Here is a 20,233-nt window from a genome sequence, read left to right as displayed (position 1 = left end):
ATTGATTTAGGGTTAGAAGGTATGTATCAAATTGGCTAGTAGACAAGATTATTCCAAGACTGAGGTTGGATATGGTCCGTTTTCTAAACATATATCTAATACTATATACAATTCTGAACTAACAAAAGGAAAGTTTTTCAATTAAATAATATATCTAACCTACTTCTCTTTTTATTTTTTTATCTACAAAAGTAATAAAGGCTGATGTGTCAAGCTCTTAGAATTTTGAACGTAGAAAAAAAATTGAAAAACAAATTAATCTCTCTCTTTTGTAGTTCTCATTGTCCACTCCTCTCCCTCTTTCGTAGATACCTAATCTTTTAATTGAAACTTCTTTCTCTCTCTTTCTCTGTGTTCTCATCGTCCGCCTTCTTACTTCTTTCTCTCTCTTTCTCTATCTCTCTACCTCTGCCTTCTCACTTATTTCTCTCTCTTTCTCTGTCTCTCTGGCTCTACCTTTCCACTTCTTTCTCACTCACAGACATCCTAAACTGTTCATCCTCTTCTTTATCTTCAGGGTTTCTCTATCTTTCTTAGCTTCTTCTCTAACATCTTATTCTCTTTTTATATTTACTTTGATGTTTCTTTCATCTTATGTTTCTTTTGTTTACAGGCTTGAACAGAAGAGTACAAACATATGCATCTGACATTTTCCGTTCATCTTATGTTTCTTTTGTCGACATCTTATTTTTTTTTGGCTTTCTCAAGCGAACAGGTATGGTTTTTTTATATTTACTGAGATCTAAGTGATTCTTGCCTTGATCTTGTGTTTCAGGTGTTTAAATGCTTGAAATGAAGAGTACAACCACATCCATCTGTTTTAAACCTAAAAAAACCGAGTATTGGTGGAGCTCTATATTTTTTTTAGCTTTCTCAATCAAACAGGTATTTTTCTTTTTATATTTACTTTGATGTTCCTTTCATCTTATGTTTCGTTGGTTATAGGCTTGAACCGAAGAGTACAAACACATGCATCTGACATTTTTCGTTCATCTTTTTTTTTTGTTTTGTCGACATCTTATTTTTTTTGCCTTTCTCAAGCCAACAGGTATAGTTCTTTTAATATTTACTAAGATGTAAGTGATTCTTGCCTTGATCTTGTGTTTCAGGTGTTTAAATGCTTGAAATGAAGAGTACAACCACATCCATCTGTTTTAAACCTAAAAAAACCGAGTATTGGTGGAGCTCTATATTTTTTTTAGCTTTCTCAATCAAACAGGTATTTTTCTTTTTATATTTACTTTGATGTTCCTTTCATCTTATGTTTCGTTTGGTTATAGGCTTGAACCGAAGAGTACAAACACATGCATCTGACATTTTTCGTTCATCTTTTTTTTTGTTTTGTCGACATCTTATTTTTTTGCCTTTCTCAAGCCAACAGGTATAGTTCTTTTAATATTTACTAAGATGTAAGTGATTCTTGCCTTGATCTTATGTTTCAGGTGTTTAAATGCTTGAAATGAAGAGTACAACCACATCCATCTGTTTTAAACCGCAAAAAACCGAGTATTTGTCGACATCTATATTTTTTTTAGCTTTCTCAATCAAATAGGTATGTTTCATGTGTTTAAATGCTTGAAATGAAGAGTACAACCACATCTATCTGTTTTAAACCGCAAAAAATTGAGTATTTGTCGACATCTATATTTTTTTTAGCTTTCTCAATCAAATAGGTATGTTTCATGTGTTTAAATGCTTGAAATAAAGAGTACAACCACATCCATCTGTTTTAAACCGCAAAAAACTGAGTATTTGTCAACATCTATATTTTGTTTTGAGCTTTCTCAATCAAACATGTATTTTTCTTTTTATATTTACTTTGATGTTCCGTTCATCTTATGTTTCTTTTGTTTACAGGCTTGAACTGAAGAGTACAAACACATGCATCTGAGAATTTCCGTTCATCTTATGTTTCTTTTGTCGACATCTTATTTTTTTTGGCTTTATAAAGCGAACAGGTATGGTTCTTTTTATATTTACTGAGATCTAAGTTATTATTGCCATTATCTTATGTTTCAGGTGTTTAAATTCTTGAAATGAAGAGTACAACCATGCAAGTGTTTTAAAGAACAAAGAACTCAGTCTTTGTCGCTGCAGAAATGAAGTGTTATTTAAAGTTTATGAATACATTTCATCTTTGTGAAGTAAACAGGTAATTTTAGTTTCTATATTTAGTTTGCTCTAAGTGATTCTTCCGTTTGTTGTTGGTTTTTGGTGTTTACAGGGTTGAAATTACCTGTTCAAAGACTGGCATCTTTTTTAAACAACAAAGAACTCATTATTTGTTGCTGCATAAATGAACTGTATAATAACATTATGACTACAGCTCAGCTTTGTTCATGTCGTTATTTGTTCTTATTTTTAATATTTTTCGATTCTTTCTTTAACATGTTCACAAATCTTTGTATTCTCTTTTGGCCAGTTTTCGTTTTTATGACTTCTAATGAGGTATCAAGCTCACGTCAATACAAAGTATTGCAACAAGACCAATTTAATAAAATATTTGTTCAAATATGTGAACAAAGGTCCTGACAAAGCTACTCTTAAAATAAGCAACAACTTTGCACAGTCTGAAAAATCAACCATTATTGATGAGATCAAAAGGTATTACGATTGTAGGTATCTATCACCATGTGAAGCCGCTTGGAGAATATTTGCTTTTGACATCCATCACAGATGGCCTCCTGTTCAGAGATTGACATTTCATCTTCCTTGCCAACAATCAGCTTTGTTTAAAGATGATGATGATGATATTAATGTGGTCTTCAACAGATATGAAAATGCTAACACAATGTTTCTAGCTTGGTTTGAGGCTAACAAAGTTTATATAGAAGGAAAAGAATTGACTTATTCAGAATTTCCAAGCAAATTTGTGTGGTTTGCCAAAGAAAAAGAATGGAAACCAAGGAAGAAAGGCTACAACATTGGTAGACTTACTTATATTCCTCCTGGGTCTGGAGAACTTTATTATTTGAGGATATTACTGACCATTCAAAAAGGTTGTACTGATTATGAAAGCATTAAGACCATTAATGGCAAATATTATGAAACATACCAAGAAGCTTGCTATGTTTTGGGATTATTGGCTGACGACAAAGAATATATTGATGCAATAAAAGAAGCAAGTGAATTTGTTTCTGGGTATCAACTTAGAAGATTATTTGTTACTTTGTTGTCGATGAATACAATTTCTAAACCAGATATAGTTTGGAATTCTACTTGGAGTATCTTATGTGATGGAATTTTGTACCAAAAAAGAAAGGAGATGAACTTTCCAGGTATTTTATATTGTGATTTATTTAATTTGATATAGATATAAATTTTAATTGCATTATTTACTTTATGCAAGTCTTGAAATTCAGACAGCTGAATTACAAAAAATATGTCTGCTGGAAATACAGGAAATGCTAATGTCAAATGGTAGAAGTTTGAAAGATTATCCTTCATTACCTCAACTTGATCTTTCAGATGTACATACATTCAATAATAGATTTATTGTTGATGAGCTGCAATATAATAAAGAAGAGATGGCGAAAGAACATGACCGTTTGTTTAAAGCACTGAATGATGAACAAATTCATGTATATCAGGATATCATGACAACAGTTCTTTCGAAGAAGGGAGGATTCTTTTTCTTATATGGCTATGGTAGTACAGGGAAGACTTTTATGTGGAAGACATTGTCAGCTGCTCTAAGAAGCAAGGGCATGATTGTTTTGAACGTAGCATCAAGTGGAATTGCTTCTTTATTACTTCCTGGTGGAAAAATAGCACACTCTACCTTTTGCATCCCACTGTTAATTAATGATGAATCAACTTGCAACATAGCACAAGGTAGTCTTAGAGCAAAACTTCTTATGGCAACCAGTTTGATTATCTGGGATGAAGCACCAATGATGAATAGAATGTGCTTTGAGGCATTTGATAAAACACTAAGAGATATTATGTGAAATGTTGATGATGCCAATAATGACAAACCATTTGGTGGCAAAGCAGTTGTGTTGGGAGGTGACTTTAGACAAATTCTACCAGTTATCAAGAAAGGATCTAGGTTTGGTATCATCAAATTAGCAATAAACTATTCAGAGTTATGGAATTGTTGTAAAGTGCTAAAATTGTCCAAGAACATGAGATTAAGTACTACATCAAATACTCAAACAGCCAATGAGATCCAAGAATTTTCTGATTGGATATTGAAGATTGGAGACGGAAAAATGGATCTAAATGAGAATGGTGAGTGCATGGTTGAAATTCCAGAACAGCTCCTGATTACAAATACAGATTTACCTTTATTAGCATTTAGTGTATTAGTCATATTTTTGTTGTTGGTTGTTGAAGATAATAGAATAGACAAAAAAACATAAAATGAAATAAAATATTAACTTCACATGCCACTTTAATTACATTCTAAATTGATTTATTCTATTTATACACTTCAACATCTTTTAAAAACATTAGATTCTCATCATATAGATTATTAAATATCCAAAAACCTATTGCTATTACAAAAAATATTACATCTAAAAAAACTCTGTGCGTTGCATGGGTAGACAGACTAGTTTTATACATGCGCAAATTCCCAATTGCCACTCACATTACATTAAAATGAAACTTATAAATATTACCATGTTTGAAGACTGCTATGCGCCTTTCGCTTTGTGTGCCTTGTGCTAAATATTCATTTTATTCATATTCTCTTACAATTTGTTAAAGTGTGCTGGAATTAAGCGTATGTTTCTTAATTTTTTATGTATTATGTGCCGAAATTTGCTTATGTTTAAGTGTGGTGGAATTAAGCTTGTTGAGATACCATTCTCATATTTCCATGTGCTGTGTGTATCCTTTGTCAGACATTGTTGATCAAATTGATGCACAAAGGGTGTTAGGATATGTTCTTTTCATGGATGGGAAAAAAACTAAGCTGCCTTATCCTTTGGAGAAGTTTCATGCTGAAGTGGCTGGCAGGAGCTTCCATGATGGACGTTTTATATAGATGATGAGAGAAAAAGTTGCTGCTCTGCAATTGTAGTCCTTAATATATTTTGATTGTTAATTTAATTATTAAAATTATTTATAGGGCAAGAAAATAAGCCTAAAAAATTACTAATTTTTAATTGAAATTATTGTTTGCAATGTTCTTTTTTGCCTGATAATATTGTTTGGTTTGTTTACTGTTCAATGTACGAATGGAGTAGGGCACTGTGACATCTCTTCTTGAACAGGATAACAAAAGTGTTGTAGGGGTCCAGTACAGAACTAAAGGTGGTGAATAGATTTTCCCTAAAATACTTGTCTAGCATAGATTTTTTTTTGTTGTAGAAAGATTTTTCACTTCCTCGTATTCATTCTGATTGTAAGGTTTAATGTTTTTGGATTTTAATAATTGAACAAAATTTACCTAATAAAATATAGAAACTATAAAAAAATAAAAAATAATAACTCAATGTGAATACTACAATAAATTAACCTTCAACCTTTAATATGAACAGTTAAATCAGATAATCAGATAGGTACTATTAAACGGAGATTTATGCTGAACCAACACAAACAGAGATTTATACTAGAGAAGAACTTAAAAGACTGTTGGAAAACATAAACTACACAAACAACACAACACTTAAGATCATAGATAAACCTGAATAAACCTAAATTTCACAAACAAAACAAAACTTATGACCGAAATGTAGGGGTCGCGTGAACGCAGACCCCTTCTGCCACAAATTATGACGTAGGCTCTGCCACTTGGACAGACCTTAGAGCAGCACCCTTTCCAAGTGCAATGGAAGTCATTGTCCTAGACCATGAGCCTTCTTGATCACCCAATGATCCCGTCCAGGTAAGTATGTTGCATAACCATCCACATTTTTCTTATGTACCACAAGCTCCACACTTCTCACTACTCTTTTAGTGATGTGGGACTCCAAATATCTTTGAAAACAAATCTCTCATCACCTATGTCACCAAATACATTAACATACCTTGCTTCATGCTTAAGATAATAAACTATTTGAAAATACCAACTTGTAACAACAAAAGAGAAAATTGACCTTGCACTTGTACCATAGAATGATTAAATGATTCTTCATTTAGGATACATTAGCTGCAAAGTGCAATCTTATCATGGGATTACAAACTTAAATATTTCAAAGAGAAATGACTAAATTTGTTGTAAAACAATTAATTACTTAACATGTTACTCTATGAAATGAGAATTTGAAACCAACATAGACAACATACAAAGTGCATGTCTTTCTTCTTTCTTTTGCTTTTGAAGGTTAATTTTTTAATTAAATTCATAATAACTATTTCAAATTTGATTAAAAAAAATAGATTTCCATGTGTTACATGAGATAAAGAAAATAATTTTTCCAGGTTAAATGCAATCATTATGTATAAACTAGACTAATTTTGAAGAATAGAACTATTTCAAAGCTAAAATCTAAATAATGAAAACACATGAATATAAAACTTTTAAATCTTCATAACTTGTGGATTTCAACTCAGCATTTGACATTTTGTTGCAAAACTTATAAGTGTCCTCTTATATATAATGTTTGGTACTCCACCAATCAAACCAAAAAGAACATGTACCGAGTATAAGATACAGACACAAGAGCAAAAGGCTAAATAAACAATAAGAGAAGAATATATCTATTGTAGATAATATAATGTGATAAAAAAGTTATATCGTTAGTTAGATATTTAAAAATAATGAATATATCCCAAAAATATATTAATGTTCTTTTTGTTCTTGTATATACCTTTAAACAAATTCATATAACTATTTCAGTAACTAACTTCAAAAAGTTAAGTGGATATTTATTCAACCTGAACCTAAATTTTAATGATGTTGTCTATATTGATTACTTACATACAATAAACTCGAAACTAAAAGGTCAATAAAAATCTATTTATAAAATCGGTAATAAATGAATCAAAATCTATGTTATTAAAAGATAATCACTTAGTAACAAATTAATTATACATTTATTTCAATGCATACTTTCATTTTACTCTAATAGATTAGAAGATAGACCATTTATTTGAAATTCACACACTATATTTTATTTTCTCTATTCATTGTCACCAAAGTTCTTTTGAAATAGATGATAGACAATATCTAGACATTATAATGTAAATTAAAGTGTATAGTAATGTCACTTGCTTTAGTTTTTATGGAAAATGTTGAGCTACAATGAAGGAGTTGCGCGAACACAAACTCCACTACCACAAATTATGATGTAGGCTCTACCATTTTGGTAGTAGGCTCTACCATTTTAGCAGACCTCAAGGCAATATACCTTAAGAGTGCAATGAAAGTAACTATCTTAGTCCAGGTAAGTATGTTGCACCTATGTATACACTTTTTTTTATATCTCTTGATTTTCATTACTTAATATACCCTAAAGAATGTGGGACTTTACACACTTGTATACTCTCCACTTGTACCAACTTGACCATTTTCTTATACATATGTTACTTTGCACGAGTATAAAGCTCCTTTGATTTTTATAAAGAATTACAATTACAACTAAAACACATCAAGAAATTGTTATTGCCAAAAAAATAATGAATGCTGAGTTGGTGAGAAATAACAAGTGAATACTACATTATTCATACGATGTAGGAGGAAAAAATAGTATATAATTACACACTTGTATACTTCCCACCTGTACCAACTTGACCATTTTCTTATACATATGTTACTTTGCACGAGTACAAAGCTCCTTTGACTTTTATAAAGAATTACAATTACAACCAAAATACATCAAGAAATTGTTATTGCCAAAAAAATAATGAATGTTGAGTTTGTGAGAAATAATAAGTGAATACTACATTATTCATACGATGTAGGAGGAAAAAATAGTATATAATTACACACTTATATACTTCCCACCTGTACCAACTTGACCATTTTCTTATACATATGTTACTTTGCACGAGTACAAACCTCCTTTGATTTTTATAAAGAATTACAATTACAACCAAAATACATCAAGAAATTGTTATTGCCAAAAAAATAATGAATGTTGAGTTGGTGAGAAATAACAAGTGAATACTACATTATTCATAAGATGTAGGAGGAAACAAGGTATTTTGATGCTTGCATGGTTTCACATATTTTTGAAAATCGTAAGTTTTTGAGAGGCTAAAACAAAGGTACTAGTAGTGACTAGTTTCATAGACGTAAAGTTCTTGTGACAAGAATTGTGGTATCTTCAAAAATTTTACTTGCTTTCTACTTGTAGTAAAATGGATCTAGATCCTCTAAAATGATCCATTCAACTTAGAGAGTAAAATCAATAATGTTAATAGTTGATATTGCATTCATATTCATATACATAAATTTCTCATTACTGATTGAAATGACTTATATCATTTTACTCACTTTAGGTGAATTATATCCTAGTACAATATTTTGATACACTGAAACTAATGTAGTAATAAGTGGAATTCATTCTCATTCTAGTCCCATGGGTTGTCTCTAATGTGTTGTATACATTATTATTTTTGTTTGATTTGACAAATGCATGCATTATCCTTATTCATGAAAAACTCTGCCAAGGATAAATATTCTTAACAAGGGTAAGGGAAAAAAACACTTTTTCCTTTTCTTTTCTAAGCACTTATTTCACATCAATTTATTTTAGAATGATGTTAGTTTTGTGCATTTTGAAAATGATGTCAGAAAAAATGGAATTGTTTGGAAGCTCGTTTCCTACTCGTGGAACTTCAGTTAGGTGTAAAAACTAATTAATAAGAAGGTATATAACAAATGTGTTGTTTGTTGCCCCATAGAAGGCTAAAAAGATTATGGACTAATGGATTTTTTTTTGTATTTAATGATTATAAACTGCCACCCTTGAATCTTAAATATAATTCCTAGTCCTTATGATAATCATATTACTTACCCTTTTATTTAGAAGTAATGCATTCATTAATGAAGCTATTATACTTTTTTCAATACAAAACTAAGAGACAAGATAAAATTAAGGTGATTTATATTTTTTATTTATATTAAATATTTTTCTTTGCATTTTCTATTATTGGTAGATGTAAAAGAGAGAAATAAAAGAAATATATATATATATATATATATATATATATATATATATATATATATATATATATATATATATATATATATATATATATATATATACCATAAATGAAATGGGGATGCATATAGGGTCATCAAAGAAAAAAAACCATGACAGCTGTAGGATTTGAACCCACACACTTTTGGACTAGAGCCTAAATCAAGGCACCTTAGACCACTAAGCCAAACTATCCTTTGATATTGACAATTGGGCTTGTAAATGTTATACTTTATTTACTTTTTAACATAACAAAATAATTTGCACTTACTTTATTAAGGAAGAAAATAAAGAGACTATGAATAAATTAGATTACATGATATTAAAAGGGACAACTTTTTCGCAATTGTGCAATTTAAGTGAGATATTATCCAAATTGCAAGTTTTGAAAAAAATTATGTACATGACTGAGTCTTGCTTGCATGGCATGACTTATAAATCCTCAAATTGAAGTTGTGTTTAGTCAAACATAACTCCCGTGTGTTGTCATCGTGTTCACGACAAGACAGTAAGAAATACATCTTTTGAAAACAAGAATGGAGTTGTCACCATAATTTATCAAGAAAAACTACGAGAAAACTACACAAAAAGTGGTATCCAACAATAGATTAGGTTTGTTCTAAGATGGTCCCTTTTAGTTGTTAAAATATTTTTTTCTCCAAAAATCAAACAAACTGTTTTTATATTTTTTATTAAAAAAAAATATTTATGTGGATCTGACAAGGATTGAATTTGCTCCAACTTAGTCTTGTTCACAATAAGAAATAAGAGTTATGTAGTTCTTTATTAAAAAACAACTATTTTGTGGTTGTTGATATTTTTAAAATTTGAAGTCTTTTCTATTTTTTGAAATTTTAATAATTATTTATAATTCGCGCTGTAATACCCCTTTCGAGTTGTCACGTGTAAATTTTTTTATCTTTTCAAACCAATGAAAATACTATGATACCATTCTATAAATAGGAACTTCATAAATACTTGTCCAAGTTCATTCAAATAAAACCTCACAAATACCAAAAACATCTATAAAGGTTCCTATTACAATTCTTTTAAACCACAAAAATTCAAAGGAAATTTCAACATAAAAGAAATCCATTTTTTTTCAAAAGCTTTAAAAAAATCCCAAAGTTCTCCTTAGCACATCTCCTCACACCTATGCATTTGCACCAACATCTATGACAACATTTGCTCCCGTATAACATTCACATTATATGATCATCGCACAAACACAACAATGCAATGCAACTCACGTCATGATCACAAACGTGTTACATAAATTTAACCAAGTCATATTACCACCAAGTAATATCAATCAAATTATATTAGCCCCAAGTAATATCGATCTAGTATGTCATTCTCTTATATCTTACCACTATCACAACGGTCAAATGAAAGAACAACGTGTTACTGATCAAATGTCACAATTTTAGCTCAATCCAATGGTTAACGAACCAAAAAACTCAATTTTACCAAAATTGTGTAGACTAGAAAAATACACACTTGCTTGAATACGGAAAATAACGTTTTGGCATATTAAAATGATCATGTTTCAATACAACCAATTCTCTAGAATACACAACAAAAATTTTGATCATCCCACCATCAAATTAATTGAGCATAGAATCATTCCCATATTCAAAAGGTCAAATTCTATGTGCTTATTCATTAAAATTGATACAACCTTCAGAGTTCAAATAATAAGGAGAAAAAAATACACTGCACCTGTAATCCTCTTAACATTGGAGTCACTTACCTTATATTCACTTAATGAGCATTCTCTTATTAAATCAAAATTATTCTCACCACTTAATATTAACAATTCAGCATGTAATTATTTAACCCAAACAGCAAAACTATAAATTTTCCATAGAGAATAGCAACCCGAAACCACTTCTTATACCCTTATAACATCATTCCATTGATCATATAAAAAAAAACATCAACAATTAACATATAGTCACAATTTAGTACCTAAAAATATATTTCCATTGGATATTCCACTCATAATTATTAACTCTAAACCCAAACTGACCATTAATCCAAAAACTCAAAATTTAATCTTGCATTATAATTTCCTGTATTTATCATGAATAGAAAAATTGCAAAATGTATAGAACCAACGTCACAACCATTGAGCGTCCCTTGAGAATCGTTATCCAATAATATAACTCATCATTCACTAAAATTCCATTTCACAATCCCATTATCATTATTTTTCCCAAAACCCAACCGTGCAAAACCACGTAACAAAATTTCCTTCCATTACACCCAATAATAGTCCATAAAAAATGTGTTCATCACCACCACTTTAGAATATCAACATTTCGATCAACCAATAAGAGCAACAATAGAAAACATACATTGCATCCACTATAACATCCCTATCGGATATACTAATTTAAATAATTAAAATAGGAAATAAGTATAAAATCGCATTTATGATAATTCATTTTCCAAAACGCGAGAAAGTTTGACATTTATTATACCGCAACAAACCAAAATCAACAAACTATAATTGTTGATTACAAATTTCGAGTCTGGTAAGATAAAGGTTTACAAAATGTTCAAAATCCATAAAACAAGAAAACATCATAAAGGCTTTTCCCCAAGCTAGCCCCTCTCCAATCTATGCTTCACCAACAACACCTGCAACATCATCTACTCATTACACGATCATCGTCAAACACAAGCAGACAATGTGAGCTTAATAGAATAAAAGTACACTACACAATATGATAAATAATCATTCATTATTCCAAATACATCTAATACTCCCAAGTCTCACCACATAATACACCATCCCCTCACAACCAACTAGTTTCCTTTCCTACGCCCTAACACCTATTGGAAGAGAATTTCTCCCCTTGCGCACCAACGCCTCGTGGAAAAACAAGCAACAACCCTTGCTTGTTCACCAAAACCCTAGTAAGAGTATTACTTTCCTTAGGACTTACAAGCAACCGCCCTTGCGTGCTCACCAAAACCCAGAAGGAGCACAACTCTTACCTGTTCACACAAAACCCGGTAAGGGCGTTGCTTTTCCTAAGACTCACAAGCCACAATCCTTAATCCTCGACTTCAAAAACTTCCCTTGGACACATCTTGATTCTACACCCTTTGATGATTACATTGATCGATCTTTGCTGCCACGAGTGTCTACTCGTCCCTTTGACTACAAACCACCACCTAATAGTCCACACATGGGAATAAATTTGCCACGACCACGATCCGCGACACGAAGTGGAGTTCCGCAATACGAACAACAATTTGTATTTGTCCCATGACTACCAACTCATCAGCTAACACTGAGGAAGGCAATCTTCCGGAACCCATCCGTACGAGCCACGATCTCGCACACTCCATTGGACTTTCAAAACCACCAGGCTACAACCTCGAGTGGCCACGTGTTACCCCAATAGAAGTTGCACTCGTAACTAGGCCCCCAACAAAGCATCACATCAAAACCTCCATTTAAAGCTGTGTAGAATACTCCTCGCAATCCAACTCTCCACCCAAAACTGCCTGGCGCATCACTCGAGTTGCTAGGCGAAAATTGGTCCCAAACCGCTTGGCGTTGTGTTTCTCCCAAAGCTTACTTGCACCCACTATCGCCTAGCAGCTTACCCTGTGCCGCCAAGCGCCACACCAATAACGTCAATGCTACTAGTTCTTGGCACTCCAGAATAGGTTCTAATGAACCTACTCACCTTACACATGTTGATACATATACCAAAACTCAATACACATTCCACAAGTTCTAAGAATCAAGCACATATATTTTTACACAAGGATTCATGCATTTATATCCTATCAATACTTGGTTTAATACGAACCATTCATGTTGTAAGGAACTAAAAATCTTAACCCAATATGCACCCAACTGATAACACAGTCATCAAGCGATCAAATTAATACTATCTATAACAACTTCAGTATTGTTAAGAAAGTAGTCAACAAAATAGAAAGGGTAAAGTAACCCAAAGTCGTCTACCAACGAACACAGAATTGATTTTTAACAAATCAGTTCTTATAAAACTATACAAAAGAGTTAGTCAAATAAAATAATAAAAATATGAAAGATAAAGATAAAAAGATAAAATAAGATGAAAATAATAGAAAAGAAAAATAGGTCGATTCCACTGCTTTTTCAAAATAGGATTCATGATTAGTTTCCTAAAGATTATTGTTATTGATTTCTTGTTGAAAACTTCACATTAATCAATGTAACTTCTCAATTAATTTGTTGGTGTCCTTACTTTTAACAAAAGTAACTTATCAATCAAAAGCAAGAACTTTGTAGATTAATCTTAGTAAATTTAACCAAAGTAACTTCTCAATTAAATATTACTAATCCTAATCATGTCTATTCTTTTACCTCTTATATCTAATCTAAGTTTTCACCTTTAATCAAAGTAACTTCTCAATTAAAATTTAAAAACCCTTGGACTCATACGATTGTTATGTTATGTAGATTTAACACCGTGCTAACTTGCTACAATGTAAAATTCATTACTTTTACTAAATTAAGAACCAAAAGACATAGATGAAAATAAATCTCAACAAGAATCAAAAGAACAAACAAATTAATTGATCTAACCTCACAATCCAATAAAGAAATTATAATGGAATCAACCCAAGAAGTTTAGCCTTCCATGGAATGCAAAAGTAAAACAAAAATAGAAGAAGAATAGAGAGAAAAAGAAAGAAAGGAAACGAAATTAGGCCCCCCTAAGGGTTCCTAAACTCCAAAGTCTCGAGCTTTTTTTCTCTGCTTCCCCCTTAGTCTCTTTATATAGGACTTGGACTGGACTTTTCTGTTGCTAAAATCTCTCAAATATCTTTTAAAATAAAGATAAAGATAAATATTCAAAGATATTTGGAGAGATATAGACTATTTGACAAATATAGTTGGTTGATAATATCAATATCTAATATAATTAAATAAATTAATTGCTTAAAGATATATGATAAATTATCACCAACTAATATTTGTATTAGTTTTCTAAATCAACCATTTTGAGATCTGAGAGTCCAAATTTGCAGAGACATCCAAAAATATCAACATTTGTACTTAAACCCCTCTTGTTTGATGAACTTTGATCAGAATTTGCCCAGAGTTGACTGTTTGACCATATTTGACTCTTTGACTATCCATTGAGAAGCTGACACGTGGCATTCCTCTCTTTCTCTCAAATGAAGCTTTCTCTCTCCTCCCTTAGGGTTTCTGCCGCAGAATGAATTATGGTCGTTACTGTTCATGCTTGGAGGCACTGGAGGAACGATGCAAAAACGCTGGTGCAGGTGCGTGAAGCTTGGTTCACGTTTTCCAGATCTGATTTGGACTACAAAGATTGTTGCAGCGCGATTTCCCTGTGTCAAACTCGTGTTCGTGTGCTGGTCTAGGGGCTCGTGCAGGTTTTGCATTTTCTGCTTAAACGAAGGTGTGCATGGTTGCGATGGTGGAATAGAGAGCAGTGTGACTAGCTGTTGTAGATCCGATGGTGGCCGGCTCACGGACTGTTGCAATTTTATAGATGTAATTTCGTGAGTTATGGTTGCTGTCGAAGGTTCATCAATGGAGGTCGACAACGGCTATCATGGTCGTTGTTCCCGAAACTGGATCTGCGTTTTGGAGTGTTGCACTAGTGTTTCACGAAACTGCATCCATGGTTGCTGCAATGGAAAAGATAATGCATCAGTTGTTGCAATGGCTGCTCCGACGAGTTGGTGTGTTGTGAACGCGGAAGGAGTTTCAAAATGAAGATGCATGGAGGTGCTGCTACTGCAATGGTGATTGTTGGTCCGTGAGGTTGCAAGAATGGTGTGGAACTGATGTGCTCTCCGTGCAGGTGGTGTTTATGGTGGCCAACGTTGTGCGTTGCACTGGATCGCAATGGCTCCGGCAAAAAATAGGAAGATGTTTCTAGACCAATTTGATGCGTGTTGTTTCTTTTTGAGATTACTTTTTGAGAAAATTGTGAAAATGTTAACTTTTTACTAAGTGAAACTTTTAAACAATATGTCTCATAAGAAATCCACCAAAAATCTACGGTTGCGATATTGGATAGATATAAGAGAATGACATACTAGATTGATATTAGTGGGTGGTAATATGATTTGATTGATATTACTTGGTAGTAATATGACTTGGTTAAATTTATGTAACACGTTTGTGATCATGAGGTGAGTTGCATTGCATTGTTGTGTTTGTGCGATGATCGTATAATATGAGTGTTATACGGGAGAAAATGTTGTCATAGATGTTGGTACAAATGCATAGGTGTGAGGATACGTGTTGAGGAGAACATTGGGAATTTTTGAAAGCTTTTGAAAAAAATGGATTTCTTTTATGTTGAATTTTCCTTTGAATTTTTGTGTTTTAAAAGAATTGTAATAGGAACCTTTATAGATTTTTTTGGTATTTGTGAGGTTTTATTTGAATGAACTGGGACATGTATTTATTAAGTTCCTATTTATAGAATGGTATCATAGTATTTTCGTTGGTTTGAAAGGAGAAAACAATTTACACGTGACTAGGGATGGCAACGGGGCGGGGCGGGGACGGGTTTCGCTATCTCATACCCATCCCCGTAGAAAAATTCATAGCCATCCCCATCCCCAAACCCAACGGGTGTCAAACTTTTTTCCCATCCCCATCCCCACCGGGTAACGAGTATAATCTCGTACCCATGCCCATACCCGTTTTCCTACTACTCCAATATTAATTTTAATTAATTTTTATAAAATAATAAAAAATTATGGTAAAGGAAACATAATATTATCAAATATTCATTATTAGAGGATAATTGTTTCTTCAATATCAAATAGTTTTAAATAAATTATAATTGTTTACATTTTATATTAGAGTATCAAATAAAATTTCATGAAAATCAAAACATTTATTAAATTTCCAAAATGCAAACATTAATGAAACAAAGTTGATAAAATTTAAAAATATGAAAGGAAAAAAAATTCAAATTAAAATATATTTTAAATTTTGTTTTACTTCAATTTTTAAAATTCTAATGAATCTCTTTTTTATACACTAATAAAAGTTATAATACATCACTTGATCAAAATGATGCAAAGAACAAATAATAAACATAATAATAAAATTTTGACATAGATATTGTATCTTTTGAACTTCAATGTATGTTGGATGGTGATAAAAAAATATTCACGGAAATTACATTAAATTTTTATATTGTAATAAATAAAAGTTATTTATACAATTATAGTGAAAAAATACAGTATGATTGATAATGAGTTAAAAAATAAAAAATAATTAGATAAAATATATCGAAATGATATTGTACATGATGAAAATAAACAACAAATAAAAATATTAAAAAATTATCAAATGTGTGTCTTAGAAATAATTTGAGAGACTATTGAAAGAAATCACACAAAAGAAAACAATTGTACAATTAAGGGTATGGTAAGATAAAAAATACCTTAGAGATCTAAGAAAACATTTCAAATATCAACATACATACTTAATGTTTGAGAAATAATGAAAAATGTATTGGAGATGCGAATGAGTTTCATGACAAACCAAATAATTAGAAAAAATAAAAAATAGAAAGTATATATATATGGTTACTTAATTAATTATGAATATTTTAATAATTTAAACGGAGACGGAGATACGACGGGGACAAGTATTATGGCGGGGATATGTACATCCCCATACCCATCCCCATACTCAATTGAAAAAGTCAGGGATTCTCCATACCCATATCCATAACCAGTCAATGCAAGAATTTTCCGTCAAAACGGGAACGGGTTCGGAAAATACCCATAGAGACGGGTTTATTTGCCATCTCTACATGTGACAACTCGAAAGGGGTATTACAATGTGAATTATAAAAAAATATTAAAATTTCAAAAAATAGAAAAGACTCCAAATTTTAAAAATATCAACAACCACAAAATAGTTGTTTTTTAATAAAGAACTACATAACTCTTATTTCTTATTGTGAACAAGACTAAGTTGGAGCAAATTCAATCCTTGTTAGATCCATATAAATATTTTTTTAATAAAAAATATATAAAAAAAAATTGTTTGATTTTTGGAGAAAAAAATATTTTAACAACTAAAAGGGACCATCTTAGAACAAACCTAAATCTATTGTCGGATACCACTTTTTATGTAGTTTTTTTGTAGTTTTTCTTGATAAATTATGGTGACAACTCCATTCTTATTTTCAAAAGATGTATTTCTCAATGTCTTGTCGTGAACACGATGACAACACACGGGAGTTGTGTTTGACTAAACACAACTTCAATTTGAGGAGTTATAAGTCATGCCATATAAGCAAGACTCAGTCATGTACATAATTTTTTTCAAAACTTGCCAATTTGGATAATATCTCACTTAAATTGAACCATTGCGAAAAACTTATCCTATTTAATATCATGTAATCTAATTTATTCATAGTCTCTTTATTTTCTTCCTTAATAAAGTAAGTGCAAATTATTTTGTTATGTTTAAAAGTAAATAAAATATAAAATTTACAAGCCTAATTCTCAATATCAAAGGACAATTTGGTTGAGTGGTTTAAGGCGCTAGATTTAGGCTTTAGTCCTACAACTGTCATGTTTCTTTGTCTTGTTTATATATATGTTTCTTTTATTTCTCTCTTTTACATCTACCAATAATACAAAATACAAAGAAAAATATTTAATATAAATAAAAAATAAAAATCACCTTAATTTTATCTTGTCTCTTAGTTTTGTATTGGAAAAAGTATAATAGCTTCATTAATGGATGCATTATTTCTAAATAAAAGGGTAAATAACTTGATATTATCATAAGGACTAGAATTATATTTGAGATTCAAGGGTGGCAATTTATCATCATTAAATACAAAAAAAATCCATTAGTCCATAATCTTTTTAGCCTTCTATGGGGCAACAAACAACACCTTTGTTATATACCTTCTTATTAATTAGTTTTTACACCTAACTGAAGTTCCATGAGTAGGAAATGATCTTCCAAACAATTCTATTTTTTCTGACATCATTTTCAAAATGCACAAAACTAACATCATTCTAAAATAAATTGATGTGAAATAAGTTCTTAGAAAAGAAAAAGAAAATGTGTTTTTTTCCCTTACCCTTGTTAACAATATTTATCCTTGGCAAAGTTTTTCATGAATAAGGATAATGCATGCATTTGAAAAATCCAACAAAAATAATAATGTATAAAACACATTGGAGACAACGCATGGGACTAGTATGAAAATGAATTCCACTTATTACTACATTAGTTTCAGTGTATCAAAATATTTTACTAGGATCTAATTCATCTAAAGTGAGTAAAATGATATAAGCCATTTCATTCACTAATGAGAAAATTATGTATGCGAATATGAATGTAGTATCAACTATTAACATTATTGATTTTACTCTCTAAGTTGAATGGATCATTTTAGAGTACCTAGATCCATTTTTCTACAAGTAGAAAGCGTAAAAGTTCTGTAGATACCACAATTCTTGTCAAAAGAACTTTACGTCTATGAAACTAGTCACTACTAGTACCTTGGTTTTAGCCTCTAAAAAACTTATGATTTTTAAAAATATGTGAAACCATGCAGGCATCAAAATACCTTGTTTCCTCCTACATCTTATGAATAATGTAGTATTCACTTATTATTTCTCACCAACTCAACATTCATTATTTTTTTGGCAATAACAATTTTTTGATGTATTTTGGTTGTAATTGTAATTATTTATAAAAATCAAAGGAGTTTTGTACACGTGCAAAGTAACATATGTATAAGAAAATGGTCAAGTTGGTACAGGTGGAGAGTATACAAGTGTGTAATTATATAACCTTGTTTCCTCATACATCTTATGAATAACGTAGTATTCACTTGTTATTTCTCATCAACTCAGCATTCATTTTTTTTTGGCAATAACAATTTCTTGATGTATTTTGGTTGTAATTGTAATTATTTATAAAAATCGAAGGAGCTTTATACTCGTGCAAAGTAATATATGTATAAGATAATGGTCAAGTTGGTACAAGTGGAGAGTATTCAAGTGTGTAAAGTTCCAACAAAATGTCAAATCATGAGTTGAAATTCACAAGTTATGAAGATTTCAAATTTGTATATTTATGTGTTTTCATTATTTAGCTTTTAGCTTTGAAATATTTCTTATTCTTCAAAATTAGTCTAGTTTATACACAATGATTGCATTTAACGTGGAAAAAGTGTTTTCTTTATCTCATGTAGCGCATGGAAATCTTTTTTTTAATCAAATCTAAAATCGTTATTATGAATTTAATTAAAAAAATAACCTTCAAAAGTAGGAAAAAGAAGAAAGACATGCACTTTGTTTGTTGTCTATGTTGGTTTTCAAATTCTCATTTCATAGAGTGCCATGTTAAGTAATTAATTGTTTTACAACAAATTCAGTCATTTCGCTTTGAAATATTTAAGTTTGGAATCCCACAATAAGATTGAACTTTGCAACTGATGTATCATAAATGAAGAATCATTTAATCATTCTATGGTACAAGTGCAAGGTCAATTTTCTCTATAATTTGTTGTTACAAGTTGGTATTTTCAAATAGTTTATTATCTTGAGTAGGAAGTAAGGTATGTTAATGTATTTGGTGGCAGAGGTGATTAAGTTAATGAGAGGTTTGTTTTCAAAGATATTTGGAGTCCCACATCATTGAAAGAGTAGTGAGAAGTGTGGAGCTTGTGGTACAAAAGAAAAGTGTGAATGGTTATGCAACATACTTACCTGGACGGGATCAATGGGTGATCAAGAAGGCCCATGGTCTAGGATAGTGACTTCCATTGCACTTGGGAAGGGTGCTGCTCTAAGGTCTGCTCAAATGGCAGAGCCTACTTCATAATTTGTGGCAGAGGGGGTCTGCGTTCGCGCAACCCCTACATTCCAGTCATAAGTTTTGTTTTCTTTGTGAAATTTAGGTTTATTGCAGTTTATCTATGATCTTAAGTGTTGTGTTGTTTGTATAGTTCACATTTTCCCACGGTAAGTTCTCTATTATAGCATAAATCTCTATTTGTGTTGGTTCACTCTATGTATGTTGTTTTTTATCTTGTTTTTGGTTGCTTATAAGTTTTTCTAAGTGGGATTCTTATGTTCCTGTAGTC

The 20,233-nt window shown here is 31.1% G+C and overlaps 2 non-coding genes and 1 pseudogene across 2 annotated transcripts; 1 reads left to right on the top strand and 2 right to left on the bottom strand.

Moving 5' to 3' along the window:
- Positions 1-5,683: 5,683 nt before the first annotated feature.
- Positions 5,684-5,844, bottom strand: LOC114189355. Its single transcript, XR_003605658.1, has one exon. It is a non-coding gene; the product is annotated as a U1 spliceosomal RNA (small nuclear RNA).
- A 1,353-nt stretch (positions 5,845-7,197) lies between these two features.
- On the bottom strand, positions 7,198-7,345 carry LOC114189282 (annotated as a pseudogene).
- A 12,503-nt stretch (positions 7,346-19,848) lies between these two features.
- On the top strand, positions 19,849-20,009 carry LOC114189338. The gene has a single exon (XR_003605641.1). It is a non-coding gene; the product is annotated as a U1 spliceosomal RNA (small nuclear RNA).
- Positions 20,010-20,233: the final 224 nt, after the last annotated feature.

The sequence above is a fragment of the Vigna unguiculata genome, chromosome 6 (genome assembly GCF_004118075.2).
Source record: "Vigna unguiculata cultivar IT97K-499-35 chromosome 6, ASM411807v1, whole genome shotgun sequence".
Classification (NCBI taxonomy): Eukaryota; Viridiplantae; Streptophyta; class Magnoliopsida; order Fabales; family Fabaceae; genus Vigna; species Vigna unguiculata.
This window is presented reverse-complemented; position numbering and strand designations above follow the sequence as displayed.